A 23,529-nucleotide genomic window follows, 5' to 3' on the forward strand; every position below is an offset into this window, starting at 1 on the left:
TATCAGCTTGCATGTTGCATGTGCTCCGCAGACCAGTGTAGTGAATTAACCAATATCAAAATGAATGCAGTGTGTTTGACTCTGGAGAGACAACACGAGACCACAATTGTCAAAAGGTGAGTTTACAATGGAGCTTAGTTGTTTTGTAAATTTTTGCTTTGTGTGTGTGTTTGTGGTCCGGGTGTTACACCTGTTGTGGGGACTTAAATCTGTTAACCGACGCACATTATGGGGACTTGCCTTCCTTATAGGGACAAAATGCAAATCTCATGCTGTAAATCAATACATTTTAAGGTGCAGACATGTTTTTAGGTTAGTTTAAGTTCAGGTTTAAGTTAAGATTAGGGTTAGGCAAGTAGTAACTATGGTTAAGTTTATAGTAAGTCTCCTCCAGGAAATCAATGTAATGTCCTCTAAAGTTATGGAGACACGACTGCGTGTGTTTATATGTGTGTGTGTGTGTGTGTTTGAAGCCGCATGTGTGTGCCCTCCTTAATTCCTGTGCCTTCTGCAGAGCCAGGGGTGCAGGATGAGTGTCTGGGATGTGGGCATCTTGGTCGAGCGTTGCCGTCTGTCTCCCATATCTCCTTTTTAACTCATGAACCCGATCAGGCAGGCAATCAGATGGCAGCTCAGCTCGGGTTCGCAGCAGGAGTCTGGTCATAAGTCAAAGCTCCACAATACAACACAGCGTGGTCACAGCCCAGCTAGCAGCCACACACTCTCTGTGTGTTGAGTCCTGTGCATGCTACATCTTTGATCATTCCGAGGGAAGAAAAAGCCCCCAGTGTGCGCAACCCCAGATTCTCACACCTATAAAGACACACCGGTGTGCGTAATCACAAAGCAACACACCTACTGTTAAATATGTTTCCCTCACAAAAACCTGAGATAAAATCCAACAGACTACACTCAGCCCAGTGCAGATTTCTGTGCTTACGTGTATCTATCTGTTTTCACTGAGCATGCATGTGTGTGTTTGTGATGTGTGTTTTTACATGAGCGCGTATTTGAGTGAGTTTCGGTATCTTCGTGTATTTCTCCCGATATCTACCCGCTCACTCGCCCTGTTCGTCTCTGACCTTAATGTGTCACTCAACCTGGCACCTGCATGTAGGCAAGGCTGCCCTGCTATGATAGTTCTGATCTGACAAGGATAGACTTACACTTGATTTAATCTAAATTGTCTCAATGGAGTCTGCTGAGGTACTAGTCTGTTTCACCGCTCAGGTCAAGGCCTTGTGACAGCGGCTGTCAGTCCCTCCTCCGGTGCACGCATGAGCGAGAAAAGAAAAATGCTTTGAGCTCCGAAAACGAGCCGACTCCGAAAAAAAAAGGAATTGGGAGTGCTCGCCGATGCATGCCTGGTTAATGGGTAATCTCCCTCATACACGACGAGAATTAATCCTGAACAGATGCCACCTCGTGTAATGAAACCCCTACTTGTTTCCAAACACACAGCTTGTCAAGGGGAGATGAAGAAAGAGCTTTATTTGTCTGTTTGTTCTGTTTTAAAGTTTTAAGGGCTTACGTTAAAACAGCCTCGGCTCTTAATGAGGCTGCCTTGATAAAGGCCAAAGTGAATGAAAGACAAATACGAGAATAGATAAATGGAAAATTCACAACAGCTGCTGGAAGTCCTCATTTACTGATATGTTAATCTAAGTCAGCAGGTAATATTTCTCATGAATGAAGAGCCAAACTGAAATTGATGAATAGGAGTAGTCAAGAGAGGCAGAAGAAGGACGTAGCCAGTCATGCTTGATGGGAAGAGGGAAATGTGTGTGCGCGTGTGTGTGCGTGTGTGTGTGCGTGTGAGCGTGCACATTCAGCCCAGTGGCTAGTCTCCTGCAGCCTGTGCCAGACTCCTCAGCGTTTGGCTGCAGCCCGTCTGTCACCGAGTAGAGAGAATAGTCACACAACATTCCAGGCCTTGTCATATTTAATTTCCTTTTAGTGAATACATTAACATAATTTAACCAGAGACAGATACAGTATGTTCTAATGGGAAAGTGTATTGTGTTCAAATCAAATGTATGTAAGTAGGACAGTGTTATAATATATTAGGATGGAAAATCAAGTCGTGCTTGTTTTTTGAGCAAAGAAGAAACAACCTGAGCAGGAATATCTGAGCTCAGATACATTTAGATTGGAATCTTTCTTTGGGCTGTTTTTGAGAGGGGACAAAAATTAAACATAAAAATCTGTCTTAATCTTGTCCTTGTCGATCTGTTAGTGAGGTAAGATTGTTTGAATAGTTTCCAAAATAACAATCAACATTTTTCAAGAATTTTCTACACGCAGGTTTCTACACTCGCCTCATCATTTTTAAGATGAAGTGCTTTGTATATCTGGGAATGTTTTCAGAATCCATGTTGGACGCACAGGTGGAACAAGGCTGGTGCTCATGACGTAGAAAGGGCCTCACGTGGCCAAACCCAGCAGTGACTGGGTCGTGTGTTGGGGGTGTGGAGGATCGTGTTTTCTGCTAAAATATTGACTCCTTTATTTTGTGACTGTGCAGCGGAGAGCAGGAACCTTTGTGAAAAAGGTGGAGGAATCTCTCAAGTCAAAAATTCAGATTTCTTTAACCTTTATCCTTCTAATACCTGAAACTTCCTGCTAGCCTCTTGGATGAAACACAAGAAAGACCAGTTTCTTACGTACGCTTGTTCAACACCTGGCAGATTTTCATTTCAATGTACCAGATGAAGAGATTTGTTCACTAACGTCACATAATATTGGATCAGATGATTTTCAGTCAGCTGCTCAGGTGCACGAGTTCTAAATGGTGCGGAGTGATTATTCTCAAGCAGCCGTGACCTCCTCATCCGTGGAAGAGTCCTTGATATTCCTTGTTTGTGATCGTGCGGTTTGATCCTTCCCCGCGCTCGAGTCGGTTGCAGTGATATAGTGATTATGTATAGTAACGGAGGAACATTCCGGGCTCTATGTTGACTGCTAATTGGGCTCCAGTGTAATGACTGTGTCATATTAATGACCCAGATCCAGCTCATTGTAATATTCATGAGGTGTGAGGATTGCCTTTTCTCTCTGGGACACTGCGCGGAGCAGAGGTTTATGAGTGTGTGTGCGAGACCGATAGAGTCTGTGTGTTGATGCGGATGCATGCGTGGGTGCAGCGAACAAAGGTTGATCACTGTGTACGGCTCCTCTTCAATTTATTCCTTTATGTTCCTGAAAAGCGGTTGCAACGCTCGGAACCTTGTTTCTATAATTTGGTTTCTCCCCCCCCCCCCCCCCCCCCCCCCCCCCCCCCTCCGATGTCATTGATATGAAAAGGTGCGTGATGATTCAATTCTGCATCTAATCTGCGGACGAGAGTTGTGGGGTAACCGGCTCTCTTTGTGTCACAATTTGCAGAAAAAGAGACAGGGGGAGAAACAGACTTGAAACCAGGTGGTCTGTGTTCAATCGTCCGTTTCAAAAGCAAATCCACAAAGAGCTTCTTTTTTTTGTTTTTGTTGCAGAGAGCCCTCTGGGAGACGTGAGCGCGTGTGTGTGTGTGTTTAGGGAGGTATGGGCAGGTGAAAAGGTTCCTCTGTGCCTGATGAAACAGGTGGGACCCCTACAGTCACTGGCACGCCATCCTTCCTCTTCCCCCGCCCCACCGGTGCGCTCTGCATTTACATAACACTAATCGGAGCATAAAAGTGAGTCCAATTCTTTCTGTATTCATTAGCTTAATCTCTGGGTGTTTCTCTGTTCGGCGAAGGCCCCACCGTGTCCCTGGCCGACACGATCGCACATTTCTCTGCTCCGAGGCACAATTCTGCTGTGCTTTTTTTCTTTTTAGCGACACTTGAATTGGAACGTGGCATTTTGTGGTTAAAAGAGGTCATACGAATGTGAGGTGCGCCCTACGGCTAAGAGGGATAAACCACTTCATCGAGGAAGTAGAGACAGGAACAAGTTCTACCCCGTTGTACTCTGGACAAGATCACATTGAGCACGGCTGGTTGACTGATAAGACAGGACAAGGGCTTTTGAAGGACAAATGCTGCTACATCCTGATCGCGGGGGATGCATATGTCCTGAACCGCTGCCTCGCCATTTCCTTATCGCTGCCGGCGTTGAGGACAATCAACCACAAACTCCTGCCCCTGCTCTGCACTTTCTACGTGACTCTAATTGAAAGTCTTCTTTTGTTTTAGTTTAATTTCAGTGTTCGGTTTCCAAAGATGAACCTTAATGGCAATCTGTGTTTCCTTGTACGGAGTATTACGACTCTCACAACGACAGGGGATGTTACGCTGGCTTCTGTCTCCCAAACACAAATTAGATTTTAATGAAGAATGAAAGAGGCTCTGTGAAGTCTCTGGCATAACGTCAGATCCAGCACAGTAACTTTTCTGCAGGGGATGAGGGATTCATTATAGCCAGTTAAGAATGGCAGCTATCAATCTGTAAATGAGCTGTATAAGTCATATAAATTACACCGCAATTGCAGGAAGCACAGCCATAAATGTCAAAAATGCAAAATAGACGACTGGGCAAACGGGGTGAATGAAGACGAGGGTTTTTTTTTCTTTTTTTTCTTCCACCCCAGAAAGCTCGGATTCACCATCCTCTCATTTAACGTGACAATGGAGGATTTCATCATTGTGGAGGGGGGAAAGAGAGATTCACTGACTCAGGGGGTGGGGGGGGGGGGGGGTGGGGATCTAGTTTTCTCTGTGTTGAAACAGGAGGACAAATCTTCGTAAGACTCTTCTGCCATTTTTGTACTCATTTGTTCCAACATCAAAGCATTGTCTGCATGTGATCGCTGCCTCTGTGAAGTGGACCCTAATCCAATTTAATTGACGGAGCAGCGGTGGAACATGCTAACAAGAGCGCCACTGTTTTGTACGCTTCAACGAGAGAGTGCAGCATACATTGTTGAAAATAATTATGTTTTAATGTTGACAATTGCATATTCATCTTTCCGTCAAGTGGGTTTGTTCTTTTTTAATTTCCTCTTTTGTAATTATTACGATTTTGTTGAGATGTTTGGCGAGGAAGTATTCCAACCGTCATCGTCATGGCAACTGTAATGTGACACATAGAAAGGAGTCATTAAGGCGGTGAACTGAACTGTCGCTGACATGGAAACATCTTAGCAAAGGTGTATTGACATTCGCTTCCACGAATAAAACAGTTAATAAAACCCCTTGAGGGAATCGAGTTGAGCAAATATGTTTTTTATTGATCGTTATTTCATTTCCTAACTTTATTTTGACTGACTCTGAAGTATAAACACCTAGTTTTGCTCTGGAATGATTCTGGAGCTAAGGAATCCAACATTCTTGACACACGCTGGTCCCAAGCTGACCAGTTAGTCATCTACAGTATATAACTGCATATCAATGGGCTTATTACATTCAAGCCAAGTTGCAATGATCTTTAAATCAGAGGAGTTAACTATGTGATTTAAATAGTATCTATAGAATAATTGAATCGTATCACTCAATTTAGGTAATTTTTCACGAAGACGTATAAACAAAGTTCCAGAAAGAACCTTGAAGGTTCCTTTGATTTCATCTGGAGGTGCAATGCACCCGTATAAAACTTTGTGGAAGCAGGTCAGCACATTGTGCTTTGGCACTGAATAAACGCATGAATAGAACTTCCTACGGGCACATTATTATTAATTTTATTTGCTCCTGAAATGCGCCACCCATTTAGTTTAATGCTTCGCTCACCTTGAAAATGGGTAACGGGCCAATAAGACTGCTGTGCGCTCCTGAATGTCCGCTGTGTTGACTGTGGCCGCTGCGGTTTTCGGTGTGTCAGACCTGCTGGTGAACTCAGACAGCGAGTTGATGTCCACTTGCCAGATGCCTCTCGAACCTGCCGGGGTGACATTGCAGTCGATCTTTCTTTAACTGTGTCTTTGGCTGTCGTTCAGCTCAGTGGGATTTAGAAACCGTCTCCACTCCCGCTCGCTAGATAATCAAGTATCTGGCAAAATCATGTTCCTGTTTCTGGACGTTGCAATGGAACTATCATTTTGGAAGTTTTTTCTCTTTACCATGTCTTGAATGCTAGATGATAAATATGCATCTTTTTGGAATAACCTGAAGGAGCAGCAGAGAGAAAAATACAGACAGACAAATAAAGAAAAGCTTGAGGGAGTGTGATAAAATGGAGGATTTTGCTTTGACATACCGTGGGGGGAGCCCTCCCTCTTTTCAGTGCAGCTGAGGTCCACTGTAATTTGCCATGTTGCCCAGGGGCTGTTACCGGATTTAAAGACCTTACAAAATGTGCTAGACCACATACATCAATACGGAAATACAGGATGCAGGAGTTTATGTCTGAGGAAAGGGAGCAATCACGTCCTGGATAAGATACAGTGAGTTGTTATTAATGCATTCACATTTCATATCCTATTGATGAATTTATGAGGATGTGTATTGGAAAAGCAGTAAACAACTTTAAAAAGTGAAAATAAATTACTCACACCATTAATTAAAGCTATAAATTATTTTTTATTGCATAAGCATCACATATTATTAAATTCATATTATTGTGTGTGTTACAAATACACATAACGGACAAATCTTACCAACTTTAAAACGTATCCCTTACTGTAAATGGTGGTAATCAGTATCCTTTGACAGCAGGAAACACAATATTCTGTGTGGTCACTGAAAATAGTCAGATTTCTTTTTTTTTAAATCCAAAATAATGAAAACAGTGAGCAATACTGACATTGATATTTTTTTAATTTCGTGTTTATTTGCACAGTTTAAAAATAGCCATATAAAGTGACACGGTAAATAATGTACAGTAAAAGGCAAAGCAGGAAGCCCAGTAGGGTTATTTTCTAACCCTGTATCTAATTAATGTTATAATAAATGTACACCTACAAAATGATGTTCATAAAATGATATGATCACCTGAGCACTATCAAGATAATAATAAATAAAAACTATGGTATTTATACTAAGATAAAAGTAAAAGACGTGTGTATTTGATGTGGATAAGTGCACATACACATTCACATGTACATATGAGTGTGTTTTGCAAGGGGGGGGGGGGGGGGGTGATTTTATACACATGCATTGACTCCTGAGCAACATCGATATACAGGTACTTAAAATCTCCATATATCTTTAAAGCTACTGTCAGTAAACGTGCCCTTGGGCAAGGCACTATCCCCCCCATGGTACTCTAGAGGAGCTTCTCATCTGTCATCAGTACTCTACAGACTGTACTTCATGCTGGGGATGAAGGAGTGGAGCTAATATTTAAAACTAATTATTAAAGTGGAGTGGATGCTCAAATATTTCAAATTTGTATCTTTCAATTCAAATTATTCAAGTTAGATTTTTCTTTTAATACTGACTATTCCAAAATGCGTTCCCATTATTTTGTCTTTTGCCACCAAGGTTGCCCCTTCTTCTCGAAACTCTCTCCTCCTCTTCACTCTGTTTAACACTCAGTGCTGTATCTTCCTCTCTCATCTCCTCCATCCTGCGTCACATTTCATCCTTTCACTAATCTCAATGAGCATTATGCCAATTAATTGCTTTAGAGAACTCTTTATCCACATCCTCCTCGTGTCCCAGCCCATGCGACGCCGAATATCCGGTAACCTGTGTGCCTTTAATCACACGAGCCATTCCAGAGGACGCGACAATACCCCGGCTGATTTCTGCTCCACTGTTCCCTCAGTAATGGGGACGCTAAAGACGGGCCGGCTGCTGGGCCATCGCGCAAACAAGCCAGGCTCGGGGTGAGCAAAGCTCCTCCAGAAAGTGAACACATCAGCACTATTGTTAGCACGTAGCGGGAGATTAGCGCTGATGGCTGCGTGTGAGCTTGCAGGCTTGGCTGGTGTTCTGTGTCGGATGCTAACCCAGCCCACCCCTGCTGCCGCCGCCGCCACCGTGTCACAATTAGCCGGAATAGCAGCAGACATGATTGCTCGCCCCGGTGGCGATGCAAGTCAATCCATCTCCAGTTACTGTGATATCGCCACTCCGGAGATTATTATCAGCATAATGAATCCTGCGCCCGTTTTCACCAACTCGATTATATACTTAGCCCGAATCAGGACTATCCATTGTTGGTTTCCCCCCCGATTTCTGAGGCTAACAAGCTCACAATAGACACGTTCATCCCAGAGTGAGTCATCCACACCAGATAGTTAATAGAAGTGCAGCACAGCCAAGTCAAGGGACATCTGTAGATACTGTGTTTAGGGAAGAGACAGTAGAAAATGCACAGAACACTGCAGCAGCAACCAACATGACGTCTGTCCCTTTTATTGTCAGTGTGTACCTGTTCCCCAACACATATATTGTTACCACTGCCACTAAACACACACACACACACACACACACACACACACACACACACACGTGCCTCTGACTGATTCCAGAGCATGATTAATTAGCAGACAGATTGCTAAACGGTGGTGAACATGGTTTGATGTGCAGAGGTAAAGACTGGACTCTCCATGGAATACAATAATGTCCTCTTTGCCCTCTTCTCTCTCTCTCCATCTCTTTTTACTCATCCTCCTCTCCCATCTATTTTTTTTCTCCTTTCTTTCTATATTAAGCTCTTCTGGGTTAATCATTCCTCGAGGACGACAGCACCACAGTGCCACAAAAAAGATGACACACACACACACACATACATGCAGTCAGGTTCTTGTGCACCCACTTCCAGTGATTACAGACCCTTTAAAGCATAACCGCAGATCTTACCGCCACACCGTCTTCAGTGCCGCACACTTCAGAGGAGGTGAAGGGTTTGAACGCTGCGTCTCGGCCCTGTCTCTTTCTCACAGAACCAGTTCACTTGACCTTAAACCTCATTTCTCCTGATGTTTGCCTGTCCTTTCTCTTCGGTGCCGCCAGAGGGTTTTTCTAATCTTCATCCTACTTTGTGGCGTTCCTTCACCTCTCCTAACATCCTTGCACCCTGTTTTGCTCGGCTGTGTTGCGGAGCCCAGTGGGAGACGAGTGCTCTAATTCATTTGTTTGCATATGGGGGATGTGTCCACCTCTGATGGATGGCTTCGCCTCTCGCAGTCCCTCACTAGCGCTGGGTTTACAATAGAATTTGCTTTGAGTCTCTCAAAGGGGCCACATCCTCAAATAGAGAGAGATAAATAAAACACCTCCACACACATACAGCACATACAACAAACTGACATGCAGTTCTCCCACATTATAACCATGCAGATACATACACACACCCGTTAAGGAACTGATTACATGTTTACACACAAATAATCACACAAGCATGCTGGATGCATTATTCACCAGTGCTTTCACATGCAGGACATGAATAAAATACGGAATAGCTGCATAGGAAAAAAGAATTGGTGGGAAAATTAGTATTGAGATGCCATTAAAGTCTTCTGATGTCTTCACATGAAATCAGTGGTCGTCAGTAATCGTTTAGTCTGCTCCATGTCCAAATTAGTCTGCATGGTGACTCTCTTAATCAATGTGGTTGCAAACTGTGATGTGATGTGACTGCTAACATGGAGTCTCTCTCCCTCTCCTTCCCACACACACTCACACACACACATACACACACACAGACACACACACACACGCTCCCAGGATCTCCAGCTGTGTCCCTCAGTCAGGCTTTTGTTCGTCTCCAGCTGAAGCTCTGTAGTTTGTCCACCACCAGTTTGTCAGCAATTAAAAGGTTTAGTGTTGCAAAGATTTGTCGAAAATTCAAGAAATGAAACGTAGATATTGAGTTAAATGTTGCGTCACTTGGAGAAATGTCAAGAAATGTATCTATTCTGCCCCCTCGGCCCAGTTCTAAACCTGTCACATATTATGTGTCTCCCGAGTCTCTTTACGTGCCCACTAGGTAAAAAAAAATCATGGCTGGTTGAAGTCACAGTCTCTGACGCTGCTTTGCTGCAAACACACTTCTGAGTGCCGTGTAATGCTTGTAGAACTGAGTGTTCTGGTGTCATCTGTAATGGGATACGTGTTCCTGTTCAAACGGAGACAGCGGCCTGTCTCGTGTGCGAACCTGAGACAAAGCAGTGCAGCTGTTTTGATCCAAGCTTTTTTGATGCCGAATTAAATGCACAAGCAAACGAGACATTTCTGCATCTGTAAAAAAAACAACAACAACACAGAGGCCAAGACACCTGTGACTCTGCAGGGTGACTGGCCGGCATGTGGCATGGGAGGTGTACTTCTTCGGTTCATTTCATTTCTCCTCTCTCTCTCTCTCTCTCTCTCTCTCTCTCTCTCTCTCTCTCTCTCTCTGCCTGACTCATTCTCAAAATAGAGCTACAAACCTGAGTACCCTTTCATGGACAGGGAGCACCAGTAGTATTGTGGGAGAGCATCCGCGCAATTGTTCTATTATTAAATCCCGGTTATGTAAACCGCCAGGAGACGACACCAACGAATAATGATTCACCATAATTCAATTGTATAACAGGCCTATATTTCGACGAGGAGATCAGAGGTGGTGCATGTGTGTGAGAATGTGGAAGGGGAGGGATGGGTTGTGTCATTTCCCGCTCATTGAAATTGTTTCCTTGGTGGCTTCCAGCTTCTGTGGCAACACGCTTCCCCTCGGAGCTGATCTCAGCGCCCATGGAACTGCTGCTGTTTAGCTGGATTTCTTACACAGTCACAATCTGTCAAATGAAAACCAATTCACATCTGATTTCAACCACAGAGACTAGCAGGTGCAACGCTAAAAAGTAGCAGCTGACAATGTCCTCTCAGCAGGTGAAGAAGGGAAAAGCTCCATAATAAATACACAGCACAGGAATGATTGTTTTTTTATTATTAATACACAATGAATTAACTCCCTCCGTAAGTCAGTGTTGTCCAGTATGACCAGTAGCTAATTGTGGTTAATTATAATAATGTTATCTTAAATTGTGATAGATACTAACATTACTGAGTCAGTTTGCAGTTTTTGTACTGCTTCAATATATTTTACCATTTATCCTTTGCCCATACACACCAACTATGCAGCAAAGTTATGTAGTTTCACTTGTATTGTTCTGAGGTGAAGTAAAAACATTAATTGTCTATAACATAGTTAGCAACACAAAGGTTCAAGTGACAGTAGCAACGAGTGTTGCTTGTTCTTATCTTTTGTGACTCATCTGTTCCAATGTGGAAGTAATTCCTCTAAAATGAAAAAGATAAATGGATTTAAAAGAAAAACACACAAATCACAACAACATCTTTATACTAAAAGACAAAATAGGTATTGGAACAGTCCAATTATGTTCTCAGTAAAATTGACTTTGACACATGGCTTTGTATCTGCCTGGCTAATGCTTCAGAGGAAAATTACCCTCATGGAAACGACAGACTTTCTGTACCTCTGTTGAAAACGCGTATTCCTGCCTCCGTACAGGATGTGTTAACTGTGAGTGTCTCAAGCTGCTTGAATAAATGGCCAGTCACTCTGGTGTCAAGGGATAAAAATGTCGGTGTTCAATTTTACCCCCATGCAATAAGAAAATGTGCTTTTTCGGGAATTTGGGGCAGTGACATTGATCAAATGCAATGGAAAGCTTGTCACCAGCTTCTACATGGTTATCAGAAAAACACAAATAGGCTGTTTGAGTGATTACTCACACAACCAAACCTCAGTGGCCTTAATGTCCTTCAAATCTGACTGAATAGTTACATTTCACCACTCAGTCGTATTCATTCTGTGAAGAGAAACAAAATGGTCAGACCCAGTACACGTGCAAGGATTTCTCAACTATAAAACATCATAAGGTTTTATTGGCTACCACCACCAGCCATGTAAGACTTAAAGATTGTCAGAATCCACTCATCAGAGCAGTATATGTAAACATCATCTCACTCTCTGTCTAGTATTTCTCCATGTGCAATCTTGTGCTATCAGATCAGCAACGACAAACTACATGAAGCAAAATCCCAGATTTCTATGATAAAGCCCAGATTTAGTGGAACTTGAGAAAAGGAGGATATAACAAAAGAAATCTAATAACCTTTATTTTTTTTTTATTATTATGACGTGTTAAGTCGCACAGTCTTTTTTTAGTCATGAGACGCCTCCGGGCCATATCTCCATTCCTTCTCAGCTCTCTATTGACAATTTACTGGAGCGGGAAAGACGAGTGGATTTTAATGAAAGGCTGCTATGGGCGTTCCATCCTGATTCTTGCACTTAGAATAAAAAAAGATAAAACACTGGCAAATAGTAGTAACATTTTACACAGGTCACATCGTGCCATGCCATCTGACCTGGCAGATCTCCCGAAAAAGAAATAGAGGGGAATCGCAGCTGCTGTCTGGCGCTTTCTCTCCCCTCGCTGGTTTTTTTTCCCCCCTGCTCGCTCTCAGACACACGTGTTACCCCATCCATCCAATCCACATGGGGGGAAGCGTAGTCTTAGTTATCATGTTTAATTTGTTTCCCACTGTGTCTCCTGTGTTCTCAGCTGAATTATCAAAGCGGTTTGATCTCTTCTGTTACATACACTGTGTACCCTAACCTAGTTGGAGAACATAAGACCGAGGGAAAGCAACAAGAAAAGGACGTTTTAACACATGTGGCCAGCTTTGTGTTGTCAAATGCTATGTAAGATAATTGATCAATTTCTCTGATTTAATATGACATTTCTTACATGTATGACTTGAAAAATGAGAAGAGCGGGGGCTGATTATAGACTCTTCAAGTAGAAACAATTGCTGTACTCTGAGTATCTGAGTGAGTCGGATCATTAAACCTCAGACTAATTTTGTGACATTTGCATCTCTGAGCAGATCAAAGCAGCGGCTCCACGCCGGCACACGTGCACCGTGAGAGCGCACGGTGAACAGGGGCGTCGGGAGCAGTGACCCGCGCTGAGGTTTTCGGCTTTGATAATTAAAGTTCATTGCTTCTCCATTGGTGCTTTTTTTTTGAATTTATTTATAGTGTAATTTAATTTGGCATGGTGGGGACAAAAAGTAAAGTGCACTTACCAATCTAATTGATGCTGGTTTCTTCTCGGTCCTGCATCCTCAGCATTTTCTCCCTCTCTCCAACCAATGAAGTTAACTATAGGCGGGAGGGGGGGGGGGTTGCCGTGGAAGATAGAGAGGAGGGAGAGAGGCGAAGGGGGGGACGGGCAAAAGGAAGAGAGGAAAGAAATAAGGAGGTTATCATGTGGGGGGTGGAGGGGGGGGGGGAGCAAATTAGATTTCTTCTATATCCATTGTTAGCTTGTGGCTTTGAGAGCAGCGAAGGCAGAGTCCATTTTCTCGTTACTGTTGTGAGGGAGATTAGCGGAGGGCTAGGCTTGTTTCTATTTGAGGAATAATGACGAGTGTGTCTCTACACAAACCCCACTGCACTCTTTCAGCAGGACCCGCATTAGTTCCCCTCTTCTCTGGTAAAGCATGTGATGGTTCGTCATTCCTCGTCCTGTTTTCGTACACCAGATAGAGTCGGATAGCAGAGAGGGTTTGCGCTGTAGCTGTAGCTCGGCACGCAGAATCTAGATGAAATGTCAAACCTTTGGGGGTAACGGGCTCTCGCCAGGTGAGAATCCAGGCACGAGAGCTCTGCTGCTTAGGAACACCTTACTGTAGCAACCGTGTTATCCTAATTATGTGCTTGCTGAAAACCTGCCCTGATACGAAGCCCGGATCCCTCCCTAGATGGTACAGAGGGGAAGGGGATTGCCTCACATTGGTCAGAAAGTACGAGCTCCCTTGCATACTTTCCGAGGCACTCTTATTTTTAGCATCTTGACTTTTCGCAGCTATGGGGAACCTCCCAAATGACCTGGAAGTAAGGATGCTTTTGACACTTTTGTTCATTAAGAGGAATCGGGAGCAGAAAGGCAGCCTTTCATGGGCTCCCACGACAACAGCGGTACACCTGGAACTTGCCACAGAGAGGCAGCTTTACAAAGCTTACGTGGCCCCACTTCTCTGCCTCACAATAATTCACTCTGGTCCTGGCGGAGTAAAGGTGTCAGCCAATGCGTTCACACCACCAGGTTCATCCGAATCGAGAAATTGAATGATGAAAGGAAAACACCAGAGGGGATGGGGGAGGACAAGTGGCTCTTTTAATGACTGGAGTGTGATGGGAATGCTGTTAATGAGGAGGGCTGGGATAAGAAGCTATGCTTCCCACGTAGAGACAGACAAGCCTGGGAGGAGCCTGATGAACAACTCGGCTCGGCTTGTGCGGTGCAGATACGGCTGAGCAAAGCCAGGCAGAGCTCTGCAGACCACAGGAGTGTGGGATGAATCGAGTTTGACTGTGAGGCAGGCAAAGATGGCATTGCGAATGAGCAGCTCCTCTCTTTCTTTTCCTCTTCCTCCTTCTCCCTGAGAGACGGTGGCAGCTCTCTGGTGAAGATCAGAACGGTGGGAGATGGAGAGTGAGCGGGAGTGGGAGAAATGGGGAGAAGAGAGAGACAGTAGCCCCAGGAGGGTACATCTCCAGTCAGTAATTCCACTGGGGCTCTCCGCACAGCTCTTAAGTTTCCATCTCCAGATGAAAAATAAATAACCTCTTCAGACGGCCTCCCTCTCCTCTGAGAGAAAAAGGGAGCTTTCCCAAGGGCAGTGTTCACTTTCCATGTAGTTATCTCTCTGTCTCCACGCTTTAACTCAATCTTACATCAAAAACTGTCACATCAACACTCTCTACATGTACTATAGATGCAGATGACCGCCTCGTTTTCATGTTGCATGTGGAAAGATGAAACCCTACTTCAAATATGAATTAACATACTCTAGGTACAGTGCAATGAACACAAGTACCAGTAAGACTACAGAGCAAAGAACATTTCTTATTTCAAATGTTTGTTCATTAATCCAATTTTAACTTTTTTTGTTTTGTTGAAAAATAGCTTTTTTTAAGTGTTATTTGTTTGTTTTAAACCATACCCAGGAACAGGCTATTTTGTCTTTTTTGTTTCCCACTGAAACACTTTCATCACTTCACCAAGGAGGTTATGTTTTCAGAGCTGCTTGTTTGTTTTTTTGTCCAGTAGTTTGCAGGATTACGCCAAAACCCCCGAACTGATTTTCTTGAAACTTGGGCGCGGTAGGGGACATGGGTCAGAAGAGAACCCCTTGAATTCCGTCCCGGATCTGGACAAAGGGCTCAATCCACTTTCACTTTCTTTAACATTGCGAGACAGGGCAGAGATTTTCACAGACTTACTAGGAAAGATTCAGGCATATTAATGGGACTGATATGTGTCGGCAATTTGATGCAGATTACAATAAAAATCTGGATCTGTAGATTTAAATGTGCTGACTGTGGGGCATCGGGGGATGTATGCGCTCTATTGAGCGCCATTCTCGTCTTCATGATGACTTACTTTACACTGAAGTATTTCCCCCCCCCCGTGGATCCTGTCTGCTACAAGCCTGCTTTATCAGATTTTGTCACTATACTGCTTTGTACATGGAATAAAGGACATTAACTTATCTCTTCATGCATTTGCTCCCTGTGCAAGCACGACTGGCAGAGCGTAGCAGCCGGTGCTGCCAGGCACTGAAGCTAAAGGCTAGTCCGGCGCAAGATTGCCCTGGAAAGCACTGTAAGACCGATGGCCTCGTCGAGAGAGAGACTCATGGCCGATTGTGCATGACGAGTGCTCCCCGCTATCTGATCCGTCTCCTGGGCTCACACGCGAGCCGCAGAGCAGAGGGCAGAGGAGAGGATGGCCCTCGTGTGTGTGTGTGTGTGTGTGTGTGTCTGTGTTTGTTTGTCCACGTCGCACTTCTAACACAAATCATTCATTATAATTCAGCACAATCATTTTTTAATAATAACTCTCCTCGGCCTGCTGGCACAAAACAGTCACTGTCACGCTCTGACAGTTCACATGTTAATATTATAAACTGTGCGGGCAGCAAATACAAACGTTTCCCACTTCTAAATGTCTTGGCTCTGGACAGACACATTAAGACATAAAATGCACAGACGCTCGTATCCTATTTCTCTATCACACACTGCCCGTGTTTAGCATGATAATGTCCCGCATTTTAATCTGGCCTTCATTTTACCTCCTTCCACTGGTTATATGTCAGCATTCCCTTTGTTAACTCTGCTATCGGCTTCAACTCCTGATACCTGTAATGAAAGCTCTGCTCAGCGCTGATATCGTTTGGTAAATCTGCTTAGGATCCCGAGAGCTGAGCACAACCGGGAGCGGGGTAGATACTCTCCTATATGCTCACTCTCTTCATCGCTGTAGCCTGATGACAAGTCTTTTGTGGGATTCTGCACATCGCAGTGAAACACGTCTGCATGAATTTTCAGAGAGCTGGGTGAAGAATTGTCTCAGTGTGTGTAAACAGACATGCGTGCACTAAGAGGCTGTTATAGTGGCTTGTGTACTGGGATCTCCCAGATAGACTGAACGATTTGATTTGTCCAGTAACTCTTTACATGTGTTTCACGGATGTATGCATACTGTGTAGACAGCGGTGTAGACACAAATGAGCATTCCCATGTAAAACAAACACTGAAGACTCGAACCCTGCAGCTGTCTCTAGAGAATGTAATGTTACACTGTGCTATTTTGAAGTAATACATTAAGGGAAAAAATGGCAATGTTAACCTGAGGATACAGCGACTGAAAACTTCATGGGAACATTAAAAATCAATTGCATCTTCTTGAAATCTAAGATTTATTAACTGTAGCAACAGTCATTGAAACATTCCTCATATATTATGTGATTTCTTATTTGCAAAGTTAGCACATGTGCAGGGTTAGGTATAGCTTTAGGGTTAGGGTTAGGTATGGCATTAGGGTTAGGTATGGTGTAAGGGTTAGGTATGGCATTAGGGTCAGGTATGGCATATGGATAGCGGTAGGCATGGAATTAGGATTAGGTTATATATTAGGGTTGGGTATGGTGTAAGGACTAGGTATGGTATTAGGTATGGTATTAGGTTTAGTTATGACAGAGGAGGCCATGGGGTCACTCAAATCAAAAGGGTTTATCTTTTTGTGAGTGCAAACATGTGAAGTAATGGTTTTGCAGTCTGTTCATGAGGATTTAATATTGCCTTGTTGCAAGTGGGAATATTTGGCTGTTGAGCTTTATTTATCCAAGCACAGAAAACACCAGAGAACAAGACTCGTGCTCTAGGATCACAGACATCCAAAGTAAATTATACCAGAGGATAATTCATTTCAATATCTTCACTCTCAATTGTAGCACCACTTAATATTTGCCTAAAATGGAAAAACGTCATCCTCTAGTGTGGATATGTCCTCTGAGACAGTTTAGACGGATATTGACACTCGACGAAAGGTCATAGGGACAAGAATTAGGATTGTGATGTGTAACATGAATATGTAAAGCTAGTTTTGAAAACATTATTGCCATGCAAAAGGTCAAGAGGGGTCATCATAATCAACCTTAATCACCCCTTGGAGACCATGAATATCTGCTGTTTATTAAATGTCACGGCTGTCAGCCATCAGGATATTGAGCCAAACGATCAATCAAGGGAAGTCATTGTCAACAGCACAAAAATCTAACTGAACTGACAAAGCTTGGCTGAAACGGCTTAATCCGCACAAACATTAAATTCTGATCCCGATTTTTAGTGTTAGTTTTAGTGTTTTCTGTTTTGTATTAATAGCATTGTTAGATAGCGACATTTTATCATAAAGCAGCTTAATGCAACTGTACCAAGGAGTCAGTTCCTGCACGGATCAGTCGAAGCCTTCTATTTAATTCCTGAAGAAAAATCTAGTTTTTCTAAATTCTGAGGAAATATAGAAGAGAGAAAGAAATCTCGAGTTCGGGGGAGGTTTCGGCATGAAAGGTGATGGAGGAATATCAGGGCGAGCCAATCAGAGGCAAAGTCGGGGGCAGGTTCTTCCACTTCAGCTGATTCTGGACAATAACACACCCAGGGACTCACCATGATGTCCATCACACTGGGGAATGAGATGAATTATAATCTAAGAAGTATTCTCCTTCTGACTCTCTTTCTCCTCCATTAGTGTCTCACCAGCTTCGCTCACATATCACACTCATTTCCCCAAAGATTTCTATTTTCCTCTTAACCTTTTCTTTACCTTCTTTTGCCCTTTTCCCCGACTCCAAGGTTTCTCACATTACACTGTGCTCTCTGCCCGGTCCTCTTCCCTTACGTATTCAGTCGTATTCTCTGTTTTCCAGGAGTGACCATGTCTCTCTGTAGTTTTTTCCCTTTGGTGCTTGATATTAAAGAAGAACTGGAAGCAGTCAGTTGTACTTTGCTTCCTATTGAACAATCTTAATTGATTTGCATTACATGTGCTGATTGGCTTAGTGTGTTGCGCGTGCTGTGTCACCCTGTGTTAGCGCGGCATCCTCTCTCATGCATTTCTCTTCAGGGGCTTTTGCCAGCCTTTCATACGAGAGCCACACATTGCAGGGGAGAGATTTCATATTAGTAATTTACTTCTCTGGCGAGAACCATGCAGTCGGGCGTCTTTCATCTCTCCTGCTTTTCCTCAAACTACCTTTCGCCTGACATTTCCCCCCCGCCTTCTGAGTGTGGGCTGTGTGTCCCTATTTACCGCCGTCTGAATATTTCCCTCCCCGTGTCATCCTCATCGTGTTCTTCCCCACCCCGACTATAAACATCTCCGTGTAATTCCCTCATCCCTAATAACAGGGGCCTCGCCAAAACAGATCACCATGTCTTCAAAGACTCGCTCGGAATTTTTTGATGGGGCCAAACCAATTACCTCTCGCATCATGACGAACTGACAGCTGACAACGTATGCCGGTGAAAAACCAAACGACAGGAGGGTGACTGTGAATCCATTTCGCAAGCAGATGAGTAGAGGGAAGATTTCCTTGTCAGAGGTAATTAATCAAGGCAACATGACGAGACCGAGCTGAAGAGCCAAAGCAATAAAACTCTTCAGTCAATCCACCTTTTCTCCTCTTCCCGTCTTTGTTTTCCCCTCCACCGTCCAATCCGTCAGCCTTCTCTCCCTCTCCTTGTAACATATCTCATCCCGTCTCCTCCTGCTCCAAATCTCTTTGGACTCCAAATGCTAATTCAGTCAGGCTCTTAATCAGACATATTAATTCCATATCTCCCCTGATTGCACTAATTCCACTCTGCGATGGGTTTCCCGGCAGAATCCCTCCGGTGCAGCAGAATTTTAAACCGCGGTGCTGAACTGCGACGTCTGCGAAAGCCCTTTTCTTTTAAACAAATGTGTTGACAACAATTGTGTGTCAGGGATAATGTGTAGGGCACGGCTCTACGCACTCTGTAGTCTGTATTCTATTATGTTTCGCTGTTATCCTTCAGACCTACAGCCCTTTCAATTCCGTCGGACTTGTAGACAGCCGTGTTTTGTGTCAGTCTGAAAAGGAGCACATGTAGCTCTCCTATTAAAATGAACAGACTTCATCTTGCGCCACTTTGCCAATTCCACCAAAAAAAAAAGAAGAAATCTGGCAAAAATGTCTGCTGCCTGTGAATCACTTTGGCTAAACGACACATTGCTGCGGCATATCTGTATATTTTGGGAAAGTCTTGTTGTCTGTGGTAGTTTATTATTGACAGTCAATTCATTACACATGCCTTCCTGTACAATTACACACACAAGCGCACGGAGATAAACAGAATATGCCAGAAAAGCCCGTAAGCTCTCATATTGTCAGACGACAAACGGAGTACATGGCTGGGACGTGAATTAATTAAAATCATATTAAAGTACTGATTTAGCTTTCTTCTAATTTAATTAAAGTCACAGATCATGTAATTGAGAGAATTACAAAACTGCATTCTTTGTTCCGGATAATTGTATTCCATCTAAATGCCTACTTTAGAGTCCGTCCATTTGTTTTATCTTGCCTTTTTTTCGATTTTCTTTATATGGCTTTGAATCGCTGTTTGCATTTGCATCATGTGAAAGGAAACAATAGAGATTTCATAATTTTTTTTAAAAACCTCTTGATATGATCTCTCTGCCTCAGACCAATCTATCTATCTATCTATCTATCTATCTATCTATCTATCTATCTATCCATCCATCTATCTGTCCTTCTTTTCCTTGTTGCCTACTGTCTGGTCACTCGGTGCTGTGGCCTAGCGAGGGCCCTCTACAGAGATGGATTTACTATTAGATAATGACAAATGGCAGGCGCAGCTGAGCTGATTTCAGCACTTACTGCTCCTGTGGGAGCCTCCACTCACCACCCTGCAAACCGCACTGACCATCCCCTCCCGAGATTGGACGAGCGGCCGTGCATCCAATTGATTCAGCCTGACATGCATTTCTGGTCATTTCCAGCCGGTGATGTAGTGTGACCCACGGGGTCAAAATACGCTGCGAACTGGAGGAGGGCGCATTGACATACAGTCGTGATTTGTTGGACGCCTTCTCTTTCGGAGCAGGACTTTATCTCTGTGAGTTCATGGGAGATAAAAAAGAGAGGTAAAAAATGGCTGAGTAGATCTTTGATGTCCTTCAGACCACCGGAGATAGGACTCGAGGTTTATTCTCCTGACTGATGTTGAAGATGCAATGAGATAATAAATGCTGCCCTGTGGTCTATGCAAATCACAAGGTGACAGAGACAGAGACATTTCTGGAAATACACTTGCTGTGACGTAAACTCTTCTGCACAAGTTATGTCAATTGCTAAAACCTAATGTTTCTGAAGTTTGTGTTTTTTATGATATCCCTCTTGGTCCGCACATAGGACAGCAAGGACCAATCTGCTGATTCTCTGCATTGGGAGTGACTTTCCATTAGTAACAGTGGCAGGTTTATGAAAATCTCATGTTGGTTGAACTGATGCAAAGTTATGATATTTGCAACATCAACAATTATCATTGCTGTAAATGGTTGGACCGCACATGAGTATGAAGCTTTAACCAACAGATGTGTTGACATTTTTATGAAATAGTCATTTTTATAATGTTGTATTATCTTTGCAACAATGTGTGTGTGTGTGTGTGTGTGTGTGTGTGTGTGTGTGTGCTTGCAAGGTGTGGTAATTGATGTGGTTGATGATAACAACAATGATAAGGATTATCTGCAAAGCCAGTATCCATCATGCTTTGCAGGTATAATTTGTCATTCTTAGCGAACTCAAGAGGAAGAGCCTTCCTCAGCTTACTCCACTTCACTTCCTGTTTTGATTATGTCACTTGCTTCACCCGCTCACCGTGTCCACGTGTACACATTAAACCAAACAGCTTTAAATTACACAAACAACTTATTGTCTTATACCATTGTATGTGCGTGTAGTGTACGAACATGAGAGCTGTGGACATGAGACTTAAACTGAAGTCGGCCCAGTCACCGATTCCCAGAAAAACACTCGAACAATCTTGTAACAAATGTTGTGTGTGTATCCACAGCCCGATAATGGCTTATTCCACAGAGCTCCATTGTTTTCCAAGAACAAAAAAAACAACATTGTCAGTGAGCCTCACTGCTGCACAGGGTGACATGTTCCCTCACGTAGATTAATGTGGGCCCCGGAGTTTATTTTGGGTGAAACTCTGATGCATTGTCCTTACACTCTCCTATTTACTCACTATTATTATAAACTCCTCGACTGTTTGACATAAAACATTTAAGTTTGTTTAAAAAAAATGAAAATGTATACAGTATAAGCAATCTATTCTCTAAAGATTTACATCCTCGGTAGGAACACATGGGTTTCAGGCTTTGTTCATAAACATGCTGGAAGTGTTGGGAGGTAATGAGGCACAGATTAATGCACTGCTGGTTCTGTTTTCTTAATGGGATTTATTGACAAAAATAAAAAGCGGAATATTATTATATATAATAGACATGACTCTTTTAAGACTTGACCCAACCTCAGCAAAAACACTCCTGAAAACATAAAATTGTCTGCGGACTGTTTCTCAAATGACATGAGAATTGTCTCTGGGTTGTTTTGTTTGAACCCGACCGACTGCTTCAAAGACAGCCGTCGTTTAAGCCCTTTCTACCGAATTCTCTCCTATTCTCCTCCATTTGTCACCAGATGCACATTAGATCGGCAGCGATATGTTTGCAGTGTTTACGGCCATTAGCCGCTGGTCATGTGGACGTAATGGCAGCTCAATGTGGAAACAGAGACGTCCAAACCGTTATCTTAAAGCAAAGTCTGGGCTCATGATCGGCCCACACAACCATGTTCCGCTGGATCAAACACACACTTATTTGCACTCGCAGTTCCTGCACTGCACTAATGGATGGCAGGCGAGATGGAGAGCTTTATCTCCATTTGCTTTTGTCCCCATAATTTATTCAGCAGGGGCCATCGTCTGTGTTGTGCGTGCACGTATATATATCTGTGTGCACAGGCTGTGTATGTGCGCGTGCCGGTGAGGCTTTATGGCTTCGACTGTCCCCTTGTCTCCGGGGAATGAGCTCTTTCCGAACTTACAGTAGCAGACTGTAAAGCCCATCTTGTTAGATAGAGGTTCTCAAAGGCCCTAAAATATCAGCATCAGCAGAGTGCTGAGGAAGTGGTTGAAAGGAAAACTAACAGGATGACTCAATGATTATTTAGAAACAGTAAAGAGAATTTTGAATTAGATGTACTTTGTCCTGGGGGTTTAAAGATTGCATTTTTGGTAGATGAGTAGATACATCATAATCTTTCCAAAACAGTGCATTATTTATGCGCTGTACTCCGCAGAGAAACAGAAAGTGCCCTACAAACTGCATCAGTGTAAATGTGTTATCTATTTTCAAGCCTTCTTACATTCCTCCCCTTGTCTTTTCAGGGCCTGATTTACGGTGGATTGGTTGTGAACATGAGGATGATCAGAACGCCTTGGAACTGTGATTGAATTGGCAGGTAAGAGCTGAATGAACTAAAAAAACAGATTCTCCCTCTCCCCTGGTGAAAAGGACTCGTGCAGACACTCTTGTGTTTTCAGATTAAAAGAAAGACATAAAAAGACACTTATCCAAAATCCAAACCAACGGGTTTTTCTGTCATAGCTCCGTGTTTACTGGGATTACCCTTCAGCCCAATGTTATTGTAAAAAAAAAAAACAAGTGGGGAAAGTTAATAGAATGAACTGCTACTACAACTATTTAATTAGTCAATTAATGTCCATTTAGAGTTATCATCACATGTGATCAGATTATAAGTATAAAAAGGGGTAACCACGGCCTCTGTGGATCTCGAAAGTGGCAGCAGCCATATCTGGTTATGCTTTCATCTGCATTTGTTAGACTATTAGTTAGTTAGCAGGATTATTTAGTGTGTTGTGATATGGGTCAGGAGAGAACTCATTAAACTCTGGCGTGGATCCTGATCAGGGGATGGATCCAGGAATACATTTTCTTCACCTTCTGTAACACTGTGATGTCGTTTTTTAACATTTTGGCAGATTTCTTGTAGAAAAATGAATGGATCTTGATTTTTTAAAAACGCCATGCTATTGTAGTTTGGCTATATTTTTGTACACTGAGAGGAAGTGAAGACATCTCATTGTGAAAAGGGGGATTTCTCCCCTACATAAACAGTTTTTGGTCATTTGATTATTATCTGCACTTTGATTGTCAATCAG

At 43.2% G+C, this 23,529-nt stretch overlaps 1 protein-coding gene across 2 annotated transcripts in view; it reads left to right on the forward strand.

Moving 5' to 3' along the window:
- Window positions 1-23,529, forward strand: part of lrrc4ca (leucine rich repeat containing 4C, genome duplicate a) — a 144,712-nt gene that overhangs the window by 104,303 nt on the left and 16,880 nt on the right. For both annotated transcript variants that reach the window (XM_034588581.1, XM_034588582.1), the window contains one exon: window positions 22,735-22,808. The gene's annotated coding sequence lies outside the window, so the exon portion shown is untranslated. The remainder of the gene's footprint in view (window positions 1-22,734; window positions 22,809-23,529) is intronic.

This window comes from Hippoglossus hippoglossus, chromosome 6, assembly GCF_009819705.1.
Source record: "Hippoglossus hippoglossus isolate fHipHip1 chromosome 6, fHipHip1.pri, whole genome shotgun sequence".
Lineage (NCBI taxonomy): Eukaryota > Metazoa > Chordata > Actinopteri > Pleuronectiformes > Pleuronectidae > Hippoglossus > Hippoglossus hippoglossus.